The following is a 14,339-nucleotide window of genomic DNA, read 5'->3' on the forward strand; positions in this document are numbered from 1 at the left end:
AAATTAAAAGGCAAACAAAGATTATCAAACATATCAACCTTATCTGCAATATTCCCTTAATCCACACAGCTAATCCTAAATTCCCCAAGATTCCCAAAAATATTAAAACCATCATCTTGACGTCTTCGCCCACATCTCCCTCTTTTTTGTTTTGCATTTGCACTGGCAATACTTGCTTCAGAGCACGGTTAACAATGGATTGCATTAACCGTAACAAGCATGGAACACAAAGCATAACCCTGAAAAAGAGTAAGAATAGCATTGTGGCAACAACCAACCGTCTTTTTAGCCAAGGGCCCAGATCAGGGAAGAGTCCTTCAAAGGGGTTCCACCCGTCTGTCATTTTGAGCCTTTTTGTTAGCTGTTGCAGCCCTTAGATGCTTTTGTGGATTGACTTTGAGAGATCAGATAGGTTCATGCAGCACAGGCCGTTGAAATCCTCACACCCGTGTCCTTGAGCTAAAAGCAGAAAGTCAATAGCCGCCCCGTTTCGCAGAGTGGCATGTCAGACCGAGTCCGCGTCCATTGATAGGCCGGAGAGAGCGAGCGACGTTGTGTTATTTTGTTTAGCAAGCCAGCATCCAAGCTTAGCAAGGTGATTATGAGCGGCCACAGCAGCAACCCCTGGCACGAAAAAGGATGCAGCGATTATTTCACCAGGGTTCCAAAATGTTACCTCGTCACTACGCTGGTCCCTAAATGCATGCACCGATCTTTTTGCCCTGTGGCAGTGATGTACCCTTGTATGAATTGATATCATGGGTGTTTGGCGTCAGGAGCGTCAAGCGTCCCAGACTACAAGGCCCCCCACACAAGTGGGAGGGAATAGCACCCCACGCTCTATCACCGCAGATAAGAGATACCTCAGACGGTAAGGCTATTGGGGCGTTAGTTGATACCGATGCATTTTTACTTGTGTGATTACACCACATAGTGTTGTTCTGATAGGCGGGCAGCGATGAATTAATGTTCTGGACTCAGGACTGCTTTTTACCAGAATAGTTAAAATATACACAGTAATCCATCCGCAAGGACCCCAGCAGACTGATATTCTGAGGTTCCAGAGGACTTGGGGTAAGGTGCGCCCTACCGTGCAGGGTGGCGTAAGCAGTCTGGCAGGCCTACGTGCGAGTTAGCATAAGCAATTTACAGGGGAGCTCTGTGTACTTAGGTGAATCACGGCTGTTTCACAAGTGTGGCATATATTGTTGGTTGATCCATTTCTTCAGACATGATTGCCACCCGCATTCCCTATATTGCACGCTTAATTAATTGTACACCACAAGCAACTAAAGAAGGAATAACAATCATAAGGAGGTAATTGAGGGTCCCACAGTCTAAACCCAAAGATAAAGTCCATTCACAAAAGTTGATTTTTCAGACCAGATGTCGTGGATAATATCCTTTTCTGAAGGAGCCGTGGCAGTAAACAGGTAGATTCAGCCATGCAGGTTCTACAAGACAAAATCCTATACCATGGCTAAGCATTCAACAATGCACTTTGTATGATTTCTTACCCTTCCCCCCTCCTTTTTTTTTTAATCAAGATAGTGTTAAATTCCTTTCTCTTTCCTTCCAAAGACACGGTCCTCGACTTTCCTTGGGCCCTTTCTGCCCTGGTTAAGGAATCTTAAATCATATAAGCATACAAGAGCAGCATCATCTTCTGATGATTTGGGGCTGAGATGTTCAATCACCAGTTACTTATGCTAACTGTCACTCATGTCAGCAGCAGGCCGCTTAGCCTACATTCGCCTCCTAGATGGCCCTCAGAGAGAGGTGGCCATCACTCACATCAAGGACTGGCATGGCATGTGTCCCCACCGCTCAACACCTAATGGGTTGCAGCCAACAGCGGAGCTCAAGGTTCTTCTTGGTGGCAAACACAGAGGCCAACCCAGTCTTGCCCTTGACTATGGTAGGAGGTGCTTAGCCAGACCCAGACTCTTCAATTGGTCATCAAGGTAGTGTCTCACCTGCCTCATCCAGTAGAAAGCTGCTATCATGATGCACACACCTTCCTTGGTATCAAGGCAAACATCGCTCACCTTAAGGGCATCATCTTCGTATTTGAACCCCAGCCCCCATTCTAAAATACAGGCTACTAGATCTACCAATTGCCATTTTTCATCAGACACTCTTGCTCACATTCGGTGGTGGGGGGAGTGGGTAGAACACAGATTCGTTGGTGCTAATTCCCAGAAGGGGTAAACCTTCTCCATGGTGGTATCCACCATGGTCAGTATGCAGGTGATGACTGCACTGAGGACCTGGTTGTGGGTGAAGGTCACAGGTCTTTGCCACGCTTGAAGCTGTCGCTCTTTCTCCGTGGCCGCGTCCCACACGATTTTTTGGATCTCGGTGGGGAGGACTCCATTGTCTCTGTCTCTCCATATACCTGCAACAACACTCTGCACCCACATCTGGGCCTGGGTGCAACTAAGAGTGAGGGACACGTTATTTTGTTCCACTCTTTGATGACAGATGGTTGGACTGTGCAACCATCCCTGGGGTAATCAGGTGAATGTATATTGTTGCCCCTGTGAAGTAAAGGCAAACTGATCCCAATGCTCCTCAGCCATGGGTCTGGTAAAGAAAGCTTTAGCCAAATCAATTACTGCATACCAAGTTCCGGAATGCTTCTGCATTTTTTCGATCAAGGTGACAATATCTGGTACAGCTGTTGTAAGAGGTGAGGTGTGTTAATTTAATTCTCTGAAATCCACAGTCATTCTCCATGACTCATCACTCTTTTTGACGGGCCAGACAGGGTTATTCCAAGCTGTGGTAGTGGGTTTAAAACTCCTTCATCCACTAGGTTTTTAATTGTCTGTGAAATGTCTTCATGGCCCCCCAGAATCTTGTACTGTTTCATGGCCATCAATTTAGTTGCAGCAGGAATCTGCACAGGGGGCATTTTTACTTTTCCGACTAAGATTGTGTGGGCACTAATATAGTTCTTTGTTCCAAATTGGTACAAACCATTAGAAAGATTCAAAGTCAGTCCCTTTAAAATATCAATTCCAATGATATATTCAGGGACAGGAACAATGATAACTGAATGCAATTGTTTTGGGAGGTTCCCTATTTTCATTTCTATTTGTGTTTGCACAGCTTCAATTTGTTTTCCCCCCCCAAACCAGTAATAATTACAGGTTGTCCGTTAAATTTCTTGGGATTTCTATATATTAAGGAGGCCTCCACTCCAGTAGCAATTGAGGCTTTTACAATTTACGAGGACTGTTTTTTAAAAATATTTGAAGCTCTACATGGGGTCGCCGGTCTTTCCATGCCCTTTGCACTGGAGCTTGGCCATCGCTTCATTCTTGTTTCCTATGCTGAGCTATTTTCCTAATCTCCTTTCAAGGGTACAAGTCAGAGTACGGCTCCCAGTCCTCCTCCTCTCCTGGAACCTCTGATCCACTTGCGGGGGGCGGGGTGGGGGGCGCCATCTGAGTTATTTCTTGCTTTCCTGCTTTCGAATTCTGCACTTTCTTGTTGGGCTTATTCAGCCCTCTCTGCTTATATATTACACAATAAAGACATAAAGACCACAGACACAAACAGCACAAACAATTTCTATCCAGTAGCATGACCTTATGTAGCTGTGCACTCCACTAGTGAGTTCCACTGTCTCAATTGCCGAATCCCATCCTTGTCGCCAATTATGTTCTGGATGGGCTCAGGTTTTGCCAATAATCACGTAGAACAAGGCGGCTACGTCGAGCCTTTATTCAGGTGAAAACACATAAACAGAGAAGCAAAGTACGGATAGTTACTCACGAGGTAATACTTGCCGGCAGGATACTGAGACTGAACATCCTCTTGAGCTGGTGGATTAGAGGGTTGCTGACAGGCTCCTAACTCGGCGGGCGTCCCCGCGGAGACAACGTAGGCCTCCGTGTTAGGAGTCTCGCCTGCCTCTCTCCGCGCTGTCTCTTTACGTTCAGTACCTCCTGCCATGTAGGGCCAGTATGTGCCAGCAGGCAGGCCGGGGGGGGGTGGACAAACTCCACCTTCAGTCACATAACCTTCCCTCCTGGGTGCGCAGGCACGCATACCAGGAGGGAAGGTCCCAGCCCTCAATTTGAGGGTCCTGCCTTCCTCATCTTCTTCCTCCCTCTCAGGTGTTTGACCTCCAAAGCTAGTTTGGAGGACATCTGCGGTTAAGTTGGCTATGAGCCCAGTCGAGCAGCCGCCTTCAACTGCTTTTGGAGGAGGTCGGCTGGGAACCTGGCTGAGCAGCTGCCTCCATGCTCCTTATCGCTCAGCCCAGGCAGGCAAACATCTTTCTCAAGGTTTTGCACAATCATTTTATGACCTTACAGATCATACACATTTCCACCTCCTATACATGCCACTCCGTGATCTGTAGAGGTCAATCTATTGTAGCGAAGCACCTGAACAGGTAACGTTTTCATAGCAGTTTCAACCATACCTCATGTCAGCATCATCATACAAGCGATACAACACATAATACAGATGAATATCGCGAATAGAAATAATAGCCTTAATAACAGTTTCTGTAGCCACGGCCAACCCCACTTCCACTGTCCGAATGGATTCCAATCATCATCAACTCTCAATTGATGAGTCAGATCCTGTAAGGTCCGGATCTGGGCATGCATAGCGCTTTATCCCACAAGTGGGATAAGGAGGAATCGTTTTTAGAAGCCCACACAAAAACCTTTTGCAGATCTTCTTCACCTAAATTTTTTCTTTGCTGCTTCAGGATTTTGAGAAAAGCTTCTAAAATGTCCTTCTGTTCCTTCGTTAGGTGCGACCCCATAGTTCCCAGCTGCTTACCTCTTTCCTTTCAAAGGACTTGAGTGCATGCACAAAGGATGCTTCCTTTCAGCGTGAATCCCAGAGTTCAGCTGGGTGGTGCAACCGGACAGACAGCTAGTCTTCGGGCCCTACCTTGGGCACCATTTGTTGCAACTTATGAAGGAACGGACTCCAGTGTAATGCACCGAAGACATTTTATTGAGCATGAGACAAAACTTATATATCGTGCTGTCCTGGATACAATACCTTATTTGCCTACGAGCATGTGAAGCACGGTTACTAAATAAGCCAATAGTCTAAAGGCTTACACTGAGACTATCCGATCAGCTTCTTGGTCATGCAGCAGCCGTACAGTTGCTTTTTCTCCTTGTTTGCTGGTAGAACACCTGCGCTGCCATCCTTGAGGTTGGTTATCTACTAACGAGGCGTCCCATACTACTGTCCCTGAAGCAGGCCTCCACAAGTGAAGGCCCAATAAAACCCTTAGAAAAACAGTGATAAACTGAGTAAGACTTTCTATTTTTTTTTCTTTTTTTTTTCTTTTTTTTTTCATTTCTTGTAGGCTCCAGTATATAAAAAGAAAGAATGCTTCTCCCATCTCTCAGGGATGGTTGGGTTAGATTAGCATATTTGTCACATATATATAAAGATTAAACCAAATCCATGCAAAATCAGAGCTCTCTGAATATGTTTAAAAGATAGTTGTGAAAGGATTAATGTTCATATAGAAGGTACAGCCAAATTGGAGAAGTGAATAGAAATCAAAATGTTGATTTAAATTAGATCCATAAATGTGTTCTCTAATAATAATAAAAAATAATAGAATACTGGTGATAACTAGAGAGTTAGTCAGAGGCTAAAGTTAGCCTTTTATTTCCAGGAATTACTGAACCAACCTCAGTATTCAGTTAGACACAGAGACTCTGCAAATATATAATCTAAATTGTTGGAAGGAAGAGAATTTGAAATTAAATCTTTTTACAGCTTTTACAGCACTTGAATAGCTTGTGAAATAGCTCTGAGAAGATTAAATGTTTCCTCCAAATAAACTCTGGCTATTTACATATATCATTGCTATTTTCATTACCAAGCATCTATTTAAAGGAGCACCTGGCAAAGACATAGCGGAGTTAATTTCAACTTTGCTTTGTGCATGCTTGCTCAGAAAAGCACACTGGAAAATTCAATTTAGATATTTTATTATATTTTTTTTTGTAAAAAATCCAATATGGGAAATTATAAAGTCTTCTTCATAGCTTCTCTTAAACAGTGTTTTGTTAATATTAGCAGCAAGATCTGCAAAGCCTTAGTGATGAGGAAAATTATAATGATTCATATTATGATTAATGATTCATTCGATATGTATCTAAGATGATTTGGGAGCAATTTCCAACTTCCAGGTTTGAGTCATTGATATGGTCTTTGTTTTCAAAATGTGTTTGGACAGATTTAAGAGAGAAACATCCAACAAAGCAACCATCCATATAGAGGCAACTTCTAATTCAGAAGTTTCCTCAGCCTCAAGTTGCTGGGAGCAGGAAAGATACCTTAAAAGGAAATATCGTCGTACGTTTGCCCCCTTGTTGGATCCTGCCTAGGCATCTGCTTCTGACCACTGCCCAAATTAGTGGGCTGAATGGACCTTTGCTCAGACAATACCTGTTGTGGCTTTTGTATGTTTTGTTGAAGTTTCATTTGCCCGATAAAGAAAATTCGGTGTGTTCACAGAAAGAAGATATTTGCTGCTCTACTGAGTCTTCTGTAGAAGAGCTCTAGAGCTTTGCATCTCATCTATCAAGGTGTTTCCTAACCTTGGATGCCTCTGTGATTTACGATGCCAACCTTTTCTCTCTTGCATCTGATTTACAGACCAAATTCTTTAATTTTTCTTTTGTCAAGTTCACTATCAGCTTATCAGGAATCATGTTTTAGAGCAGCTTTTTGGAAAAATACCAAAATCTGTGTTTACTACTGCAATAATCAGATACTGAGGGAAAAAATAGACATTTTAAAAGTAAACAGACTAATAAAGGTGAAACATCCATGCATAAATTGTGCATACAGTTATATATAGATGGACTACTGAGTTCCTGTATCTCTGATAACTATGTAGCAAAATTTCAGCAGTGAAAATTGGTGAAAGATGCTGAAGGTTTTCTCTAGCCTCCTATAATCTTTTTCTCATAAAGTATCATCGCTGTAAATGAAGCTCTTGTTGCATGAATGCAACTTTATTATAATAAGTTACAAAAGTGTGGCTCTAACAGTCTTCCAGTAACACAAATGATAATTCTATTATTATCAAATAGCAAATTTGACAGATCTCTCAAGTGACCTACTTTTTTGAGTTCATGATGCAACATTTCCCCTCTTAGAGTCAGCACCAAAAGCTCCATCCCTTCTTTCCCTGTAAAATATAATTAGCAAGTGCCAACTTTTTCAGCTTTTGTCTTTGTAGAAACCCATCAAAATTGTGCTGTTCATGACTCTAATCACTGCTTAAGGTTTAATAGTAACCAGATGCAGGACCACATGATGAATAGTAGTCCCATTTAATCAGTGCTCTCATAATACTTGGGTCAATTCATTACGTCAGTGCTGCTGTTGCCTAACACTTAAAAGCATAAAATCCAATTAAATAGTGACTATATAGAATTGGCAGCTTATTAGCTCATCTAATCTGCTGCTTCTGTGTATTCTTGGTTAGAACTTCTGGCTTTATATACTGGGCTGTGATTTATTATTTTCTTCATTTTTAACCCCTTGTAAAGAATATAAATACACTTGAATTTTGCATGGGCTTAGGTCCATCATTAGTGATGAGAAGAGAGAGCATTCATTAGTGAATGAAGAGAGAGCAACTATGTCACATGGCCATGAATGTTTCTACTGCTTCTGATACTGCTTGTGGGAAGACTACAGTCTCCTTCAGACTTAAAATAGTGCTATGCTGCCTTTGCCTATGTAGTACCATACACTTCATTTGATTTGAAGAGTCTTTATTAAGAATTATTAGAAGGGCACAAGAATGACCCAAATAATTCTTAAATCTCGCATTGATTTGAAGACCTGACATTTGGAGTAGATTTTATGACTGGTATATTTTTGTAATTTAAACACGCGGCCCAACAATACTGCTTATGCTCTAATTTTAAAAGTCCAGTGTCAGCGGCTTCCAGTTATTTCCCGAGTGCTTTGCCATACCTCAGATCTTATTATATGTAAGTCTAAAAAGACCAGGATAAATTTTGTTTTCTTAATTCATCACACTGATACAATTATCATGTAGCTGCTTTTGTATTACAATACATTAATATTGTTTTACTATAAATTGTTCTTCCTGTATTTGTAGTCTGGTGTGATGATAGAGCTGAGTAAATTTCCACAATTTTTCATTTTTTTAAAGCTAAACTAATTGTTCTTAAGTTTAAACTGTTTTTGTATTTGCTTCTGCAAGTATTAGAGCAAGTAAACTTTCTGGCAGAAATATTCATTAAAGCAGCAAATTCTAAGCAAAGTGGCAAAACTCAGATTGTCTGAATTCAAATAACCTTCCCAGAAATGTGGCACTGAATACCTGCAGTCTGCCAGGAGGCAGAACGGGCTTATGATGCTTTCTCTGTGCACTATGACTTGTATTACAAATTCGGCAATGGAGTAGTATTTGTGAAAAATCTCAAAATCAGAATTATTATTCACAAATATTTGATCAGTGTATTTTCAAATAACAGAAAAGAACAATAAGCTCTGTATAGTGATGTTGTAAGCAAAAGGAGACTATGAGCTGAGTAAGTAGATCAAGTGAAAGTATTTGGTTTATTTATATGAAATAAATAGCATTAAATAGCTCAGTAAATAGCATTAGTAAATGGCTAATAGTAGTAATGGGACCTTTTAGATTCAGAAATACAGTTTTAGCAATTAGTTTATGATGAGTTACCTTAACTGCTGTCTTCAGTATCCAGTTTGCACAACTTTTCCAAAATAGTGACAGTAACAGTAACAGTGTTACTCAGTGACAGTAACTCACAATCAAAAAAAGGAACAATGAGACTGGGATGAGGGAGGACATGATGTTTACTCCATTCTCTGCCTGCACTAGCAGTTCTGTCTATTAAAGAAATTAAATGAGTGTGACCTTGCTTGTCTCTCTATATATACGCTCTTAAAATGCTTCCCATGACTTTGCCCATTATGAAATTTAAAAAATCATGTTTAGTTTAAAGATTCATACTAAGCGATGATATTATATTTGCTGCTTTCTGCTGTTCAGGCTTGCCTTGAGATGACCCAACTTCCAAAAATTCCTATGAAAGCTGCTTCTGGTTCTAAGATGTAGACTGTGGTTTTCAAAATGTCTAATGAGTTGGTTGTGCCAATATTTCAGTGTGCAGTACTTTTTGTACATTGGGCCTCTATCTTATTTCAATACACAAATATTTATATCCAGTACGAGGTGGTTCTTTTTTGAATGCCATTCTGATTATTAAAGATGATTTATGGGTGGACAAAGCATTTGTGGTTACATATAGTTAAGGAAACATGACCAGATTGCATTGAGTGAGGCCTGAGAAATGCCACCCAGTAACACGCGTGCTCAGGACTTCCAATGGCCGGTGCTCATAGGCTGGGAAGGACTTGACTTGGTGCAGTGGAAGCAGAACCTTGTCAGTTTGTGCTTAGTCAACTGCAAATGTGAAATATTTACTTTTCAAATTTGTAATACCATTTTAAATTGTATTAAGTTGTTTACAAATTTATGCTTTTCAAAACTATTTAGAAGAGGTTCAAGTTGTACATGATTAGCTGGGCCATTTCTGATTTTCAAGAATATAAAATCTTTCTACTTCCTCTACAGACATCCTTTAGACAGTATCTTGAGACCCACAATGCTACATGTTACCCTGTTATATGTTATCCCATTGTATTATTTCCAAGAGTATATTTTAGGACTCAGATTTTCCACCTCGGTGTAGCACATTAGCTTAGCTGAACTTCCGTAAAATATGACATTTAAAAGTTGAAGTGTAAAAGTACTCTGGTGTGAAAAATACTACATAGAAGGTAGCTTTTCATGATTGAAGGAATACCATAAGGTGAAAAGAGGAGTGTATTTATTAATTTTTATTCCCAGTCTAATCTCAGCTATCTATCAGCTTCATAGGCTGAACTGCCTAATAAGCTGTTGTTTGTGTTTTCAGGAGGAAAAGTCCTCAGGATAAGCTTAATAAATTATGAACAGCTATTATGCTTGTAATTAGAGTCATGTTATCCAAGACCTTACTGGTCCTAATGAACATGGCTGCTCTGACCTGATTAGCTGGTAACACAACAGACTTTTGTCTGCAGTCTCATTCTGAGAGAAGATGGCGAGATGATACGATCTGAATATCCCTGATGCTTACACTGTGTGGGTAACCTCACAGCAGATGTGTAAACATAGCATATGCCTGACGATAGATAAACTTATCATTTATGACAGAATCAAATCTTCTTTCTATCCTGCTTTTTTTTTAATAAGATCACAAGTGTTCTGTTATCCGGGCAAAAATATATCTGGCTTACCCAGAACGCTTCTGACAGTATTTTCCTCTGGTACGAGGATAGGTCTGCCCATCTTTCCATAGACCATTTATTCCATGTCTGCAAACTGCAGGTTTTCTTTAAAGATTTTACTAGACTGCTTTTATTGCAATATTTTTTGTTGTTGTTGTTTTTGCCTGCAGTTGTATTGACAACTGTGTAGTGCCATTCACCAACTCACCTTGTACTGTCTGCATTAATGTTTATTTAAGTGTGCCTGTGGATGATATACTATAGCTAATAAAACTGAGCGCAATTATCAAAATTCTGTTCATTATGTCAGCAAAAGTGTAAGTTCATTACTCTGCTGTGAACTGGATATGGTATTATCCAAAAAAAGGGGGGGAGGGAATATAAGAAGGCTATTGCTGGCTTTATTTTTTTTTCAAATACTTTGTAATATATTGTATCTGAGAAGATGAGAATGTTTTGAAAAAAAAAAAAATATCATATGTAGGAGACATGAGAAGGGCAGTCTTCAGAATTTCACAACTACAAATACCAAAGCTGCCAATGATCTGAAGAGTAGGACTGGATTTTCACTGTACTTCACTGTGCATAGTACCCTGTCTATGAGCATTTGGAAGTGGCCATAGTGTCTTATTGTACCTTTCCTAGTGCATTAAACATAGTCACAATACTCTATCATTCATAATTTGTAACGAGGGAATGCAACAGTTGTCTGGGGCTAATAGGTATTTAGGGCAGCACAAACCAATCAGAATTTGGCCTCAAATCTTCTGTCTTATACAACCCATTCTTTTGTAATGTGCTTCTGAACCTGGATCCCAGAATTAATTCTTAGAGCAATGCATGGATCTAGCATGAGAGTAAAAGTTACTCCATTTCCTGATGTTTGAGATTCTCAGGGATTTGTGTGTACCCTTTCCACTAACCCCTAAAGGTCAGCTCGAAGGCCTCGTACCATCCAAATCAGGATTAGTTTGAGAAGATTCCTGTGGCTCTCATAACCGCTGTCCACCTGACAAGCAGCAGGCTGCACAGAGACGACTTATTGCTTTGGGAAGGTCCATGTTATAGAGCCCAAATAATAAAAAAGTATCTAGAAACATCAGAGGTGCATATAGTTTACACAGAGGAAATCTTAGCGACAGCTATTTATGAAATTGGATGTGCTAGAATTTAGTGTTCCCTTTGAAGTGCCGTTGGCTGTGATGTTTTTCTTAATTCTTCAAGAGACAGTGGTTTTTACTTCAGTCCAGAAAGTGTGACTGCTGCTTTTTATTGTAACATATTTCCCAGCTGTTCCCAAGTCTTCCCATTCATCTCCCTTTCTTACTCTGAAGACTGCAAACATGTAACCAAAATTAGATTTTTAATAGGAGAGTTTCTTCTAAATACGCATTCCGTTTTAATTGCGTGTATTTTTATGTGTTAAGCTTTTGAATCTTACAGTAGTTTGAAAGCCATCAGTGATCCTTTTTTTATTATGCTTTTGTTTCTCTCCTCTAGCTTCTAAACAGAGCACGTTTAGGGGAAAAAAAAAGATCACTTGGACAAAGCAAACAGTTGGGTTATTTTCATCGTTACAGAGCTAATGTTGTACTTACAATTATATCATTGCCACTCTTCAACAGTGCTTTACTAATGATGCTTAAAGGAGAGCTTCTCCCTTTTGATGGGGTATCGATTGTTTCTGCACAGCTATGTAGTTGTCTGCCAGTACTGCCAGCTGCTCCTTTGCACTTTTACTATGCAAGGAACTCATATTTTCTCTGAAATGTCAAGAAATGCAATTAACCTTGGGCTGACCTCTTCTCCCCCTTACCTGTACTGCTTTGTATCCTCTGCATGGCAAAGGATTGTCTCTCAGGTTATCCAAACGTTTAACAACTTGTAATACTAGGAATAATCCTTAATGTGAATAGGATTTATTTCAGGTTACACATGTACATATGTGTGTGCGTGTGTGTGTGTGTGCGCGCGCGCATATACATGTTTATAGGTGAAATATATACATATATGTATGTATTTGTATGAGTGTTTATATGGGCTTACATAAATATATGCCAGCGTGTTTAATACAGTGAGCATACAGACAGCATGTATCATCTCTAGAGGTCCCTTCCAACCTTAACCATTCTGTGATTCTGTGATCTGTGTGAGTACTGCTGGTTTTAGCCCCAGGCTCCTGCTGCTCACTGGGCTCCATATGAGCTGCAGTCTGCCTGTTTCTGGCCAGGTAGCTCCCTGACCCCATCCTGGCTTCGTCTCCCACCTGCCTGTTGCAGATAGTTAGGGTCCGGCGGCCGGAAGATATCGTGCTGTACGGAAAGATAGGGCCCCTAATAGCCAATAGTGTTTAGTTTATGGTGTAAGCAGATGGATGTGACATTGTAAACCAAGCTATATAATACCTTGTTACCCATCAATAAAGGCCATTTGCCGTCCACCACATTGGTGTCAGCGAGCTGATGGTCCGAGCGGCTTGGGGGTGGTCGCTGTGCCGTCCCTGAACCAGGTCACCGCGCCGTTTGAACTGCAACAAGTGGTGTCGAAACCCGGGAAGTCATCACCTGGACGGGTGAACAGCGGCCGGAGCGAGTGGACCAGCCCGGCGGAGAGGACGCTACCAGAGCAACAAGGAGGATGGAAGCCCTCGTGAAGGTCGTATCGCAATTACATAAGCATTGGGGGATTGATTGTAAGCCAAAAGATTTTACTCTCGCTGTTGCAAGGCTTTTAAAAATTAAGGTTATAGACCAGCCGGTGGATATTCTGAAGTCCCTGAAGCGTGTCCCTGAAGTGTGGGACAAATGTACTAAGGCGTTAGCCGAGGAGATGATGTCTTCGGGTTGTGGGAAAAACCTTAAGGCTTGGGGAAAAGTTGTACAAGCCTTGCAGAAAGCTAGAAAAGAGCAGGAGACCTGGGTGGCAGTAAGGGACTGTTTGTTGGCCACCCCGAAAACGGGAGTCGGGGCAGCCGCACAGACTTTGCACCCCCCAGATGATGGCAATTCTGCTGAGCCTAAAGGTCTGCAAGAGGGTGATACATCCCCTCCATCCCCGAACCCTGTCCCGCTTACAGAGGAGCAGAAACAGCCGAAATCTGTTTGGAGCGAGCTAGCTGAGGAAGCTAGGAACATTGAAAAGAAGTCAGAGCATGGTGACGTCTGGGCCAGGCCACCACCCTATGCCCCTCAAAATGGCGCCGAGCCGCAAGGGGTAGGGCGGGGCAAGGGTGCCCCCGGCGCGAGTGAGGCGCCGAGAACCAATGGGAGTGACCGGACAGGCGAGGGATGCGCGAGTGAGGCGCTGAGAACCAATGAGCCTGACCGGACAGCTGAGGGAAGCCCGAGTGAGGGGCGGAGAGGAAGCCTGAGTGAGGGGCGGAGAGCAAGCCCGAGTGAGAGGCGGAGAGCAAGCCTGAGTGAGGGGCGGAGAGCAAGCCCGAGTGAGGGGCCGAGAGGAAGCCTGAGTGAGGGGCCGAGAACTAATCAGAGAAGCCCGAGTGAGGGGCCGAGAGGAAGCCCGAGTGAGGGGCCGAGAACCAATCAGAGCGGTCATTTCAAAAAACGCGCCTCCGCGGGTAGAAGGCGAGGTGACCCAAGAGGGAGAGAACAGCCCACCCGCAATGGAAGTAGGCGGGGCCGGAGCCCAACGAAAAAGTACTGGAGCCCGGAAGTGACCAGTCAGTCGAGTTCTGACTCCGGATCAGACACTAGTCAGGACGAGTGGCTCACAATTGATTCAAACTTAAGGAAGGAGAAAAAGAAGGTAAACAGTACTAAGAGCCAAAATATTCCCATCCGAATTAAAGAAAAACCGGCGGGGGCAGACATGATTAAGCATGTTGCAAAGGAAGAGCATCTGACCCCAATTCAGGTGGCTGTTACCTTCAAAATAAAACTAATGAAAATTGTGAGTTTCTGTTCACAGGACCGGATCATCGGACACCCCCATAACCCCTATGCCCCGGTGACAAGCGTCCCGCCCGAGCCTGTGAG

The sequence above is a fragment of the Tinamus guttatus genome, unplaced genomic scaffold (assembly GCF_059628265.1).
Source record: "Tinamus guttatus ecotype Peru unplaced genomic scaffold, ASM5962826v1 Tinamus_guttatus_pri_ptg001861l, whole genome shotgun sequence".
NCBI lineage: Eukaryota > Metazoa > Chordata > Aves > Tinamiformes > Tinamidae > Tinamus > Tinamus guttatus.